At 43.1% G+C, this 3581-nt stretch overlaps 1 non-coding gene across 1 annotated transcript; it reads right to left on the bottom strand.

The window, feature by feature from the left end:
• Positions 1-1671: 1671 nt before the first annotated feature.
• On the bottom strand, positions 1672-1744 carry trnar-ccu (transfer RNA arginine (anticodon CCU)). The gene has a single exon. It is a non-coding gene; the product is annotated as a tRNA-Arg (tRNA).
• Positions 1745-3581: the final 1837 nt, after the last annotated feature.

The raw sequence follows: 3581 nt of genomic DNA, 5'->3' as shown, positions 1-3581 counted from the left end.
TGTCCCTCACAATCGCTTCCGGCAACCAACCTGGAATCACCTCGTATAATACATCTTTCACCGATATAATCCCAGCTTTTATAAAAGCTTGATTAAATAAAACCTCTCCTTCGATGTTGACCCACCTGTTCAAAAATAAGGGCTGCTCTAAAAATTCCTCAGCCCCCTTAGGCATAAACCGCACACTTTTTAAAAATTGAGCCCAAGTCTCTACCGCCCCCTTATAAAATCTAGGGAGGAGCTTAATCGATTTCAAAAACATATTATTGTATTCCATATACAATATCCCCTGCCCTCCTATCCCACTTTGTTTTAAAAAATGCTCAAAACAACTCTTCCAAAAACTTGAATTTGACTTCTGAAGAAATCTCTTCACCCATTTGATTCTAAAGGATTTTTTCTTCAAATCAATATCTGGGAAGTTGAGTCCTCCCTGATTTCTCCGTCCAATGATGGTATTGTAGGCCACCAAGGCTGGTTTCCCTTCCCATAAAAACCTCACACAAGCCTCTCGGATGGACTTTTCTGCCCACTCAGGAATATCCTCCACCGTCAATAAGTACCATAGCTTAGACAGCAGGAGAGCAGACACCACTGTCGCTCTTCCTTGCACTTTCAACCACCTTCTTTCCCATCTTCCCAAAATCTTCTTAATTTTCATAACCTTCGGTTCCCAATTTAATCGATCCACTTCTTCCCAAAAATATATCACCCCAGATGGGACTTAAACACACAATCCCTGGCTTAGGAGGCCAGTGCCTTATCCATTAGGCCACTGAGGCTGAATACACAATGGAACCCGCCTGAGGACAATTGACCGCTCCGAAATGTGACATCTGCCTCACAGTTTCAGAGTCTTCGAAAGTTAAGCACAGATAGGAGCTATTTTCACCCATCTTTTCTGTCACTGCTCGCGCCATACCAGAGCCCTCTACAACAACAACTTGCATTTATATAGCACCTTTAACCTAGTAAAATATCCCAAGGTGCTTCACAGGAGCCATTATCAAACAAAATTTGACAGCGAGCCACATAAGGAGAGATTAGGTCAGGTGCACTAAACCTTGGTCAAAGAGGTAGGTTTGGAGGAACATTTAAAGGAGGAGAGAGAGGTAGCGAGGTGGAGATGTTTAGGGAGATACCGTGCCCACTGTCCATTCCCCGACCCGGCCCGGTCTTTGCTTTCATCAGTGAGCCCTGGAACTTTGCACAAATTTGATTCCCAATTCCTGGCCTTCTCTGCCATCAATACTACACTGCTCCACTGCAATACTCAGCTGCTGTGACTCTGATCTTCTATTCAGTTGCTGCAGTTTGAAGGTAACTTTGTCCAGTTTGCAGCCCATCCCCCATCGCTGCTGTGTCTGTGACTGTCCCCACTGGTTTATTTTGCTGCTGTCCGGGTCCTGACCAGAAATTCACTATCCTGGGCCGACGTCCATTTCTGGATCTTATGGTGGCCTTCAACTTCACCAGTGCTTTCTGCCACACAACACTTCTCCACATTAACACCTCCAGCGTACCTCTCAGTTACTCTGCCCTCCCAAATCCCTTCAGAATGTCTATCATCTTGCGAGCACTGCCCTGACCATCTACGAGTTTATTCTGGATGGTTGCATTGACATTCTGGGCCTTGACGGCAATACCTTGGTGTCAATCTTAAAAGTACATCACCCCAGATGGGACTCGAACCCACAATCCCTGGCTTAGGAGGCCAGTGCCTTATCCATTAGGCCACTGGGGCTGTATACAAAGCAGTGAAAATCATGAGACTTAAGGGTCAGTTTGTGACCGCCAAATAATTATTTACAGGGCAAATTATTCTCACCGCAGACAGAAAATCTTTGATTAGGATTTAAAATGCACATTGTTGGGTGGCTAATGAATCGATTCACCCCATTCTTCCCATGTGGCCCGAACACTACGGTAGGTAATCAATCAAACCCAAACTGCACAGCCAGAGTAAAGTTTGTACAGGACACAATTTCAAACTTGGCAGATGACACAAAACTTGGAAGTGCAGTGAACAGTGAGGAGGATAGTGATAGACTTCAAGAAGACATAGACAGGCTGGTGGAATGGGCGGACACATGACAAATGAAATTTAACGCAGAAAACTGATACATTTTGGTAGAAGGAATGAAGAGAGGAAATATAAACTAAAGGGTACAATCCTAAAGGGGGTGCATGAACAGACAGAACAAGGGGTGTATGTACACAAATCATTGAAGGTGGCAGGGCAGCTTGAGAAAGCAGTTAAAAAAGCTTACAGGATCCTGGGCTTCATGAATGGAGTTGTAGAGTCATCGAGTCATAACGGCACAGATGGTGGCCATTCAGCCCATCCAGTCCTTGCCGTCTCTCTTTAGAGCAATCCAGTCAGAAAAAGGGTGTAAAAGAAAAGACAGCCATCCGTGGCTAAGTAAAGAAATTAAGGATAGTATTCGACTAAAAACAAGGGCATATAAGCTAGCCAAATCTAGTGGGAGGATAGAGGATTGGGAAAACTTTAAAAGACAGCAAAAAATAACAAAAAGATTGATTAAGAAAGGGAAGATAGATTATGAAAGTAAATTAGCAAAAAATATAAAAACAGATAGTAAGAGTTTTTATAGTTATATAAAAAGAAAAAGGGTGGCTAAAGTAAATGTTGGTCCCTTAGAGGATGAGACCGGGAAATTAATGGTGGGAAATATGGAGATGGCAAAAATACTGAATGAGTATTTTGTATCAGTCTTTACAGTAGAGGACACTAAGAATATCCCAACACTGGACAAACAGGGGACTATGGGGGGGAGGAGCTAAACACGATCAAAATCACTAAGGAAGTGGTACTCGGTAAAATAATGGGACTCAAGGCGGATAAATCACCTGGACCTGATGGCTTACATCCTAGGGTCTTGAGGGAAGTGACGGTAGGGATTGTGGATGCATTGGTAATAATTTTCCAAAACTCCCTGGACTCAGCAAAGGTCCCGGCAGACTGGAAAACTGCTAATGTAACACCATTATTTAAAAAGGGCAGTAGACAGAAGGCTGGAAACTATAGACCGGTTAGCCTAACATCTGTGGTAGGTAAAATGTTGGAGTCCATTATTAAGGAGACAGTAACAGGACATTTGGATAATCATAATTTAATAGGACAAAGTCAGCATGGTTTTATGAAGGGGAAGTCATGTTTGACAAATTTGCTGGAGTTCTTTGAGGAAGTAACATATAGGGTGGATAAAGGGGAACCAATGGATGTAGTGTATTTAGACTTCCAAAAGGCATTTGACAAGCTGCCACACAAAAGATTATTGCTTAAGATAAAAAATCACGGGATTGGGGATAATATTCTGGCATGGATAGAGGATTGGCTATCTAACAGAAGGCAGAGAGTTGGGATAAATGGTTCATTCTCAGACTGGCAATCAGTAACTAGTGGTGTTCCGCAGGGGTCAGTGCTGGGTCCCCAACTCTTTACAATCTATATTAACGATTTGGAGGAGGGGACCGAGTGTAACATATCAAAGTTTGCAGATGATACTAAGATGGGAGGGAAAGTAGTGAGTGAGGAGGATATAAAAATCTGCAAGGGG

This window comes from Somniosus microcephalus, chromosome 28 (genome assembly GCF_052327205.1).
Source record: "Somniosus microcephalus isolate GS21.2 chromosome 28, FLI_Smic_1.0, whole genome shotgun sequence".
Lineage (NCBI taxonomy): Eukaryota > Metazoa > Chordata > Chondrichthyes > Squaliformes > Somniosidae > Somniosus > Somniosus microcephalus.
The sequence above is the reverse complement of the archived record's forward strand: the minus strand, read 5'-3'. Positions and strand labels throughout refer to the sequence as shown.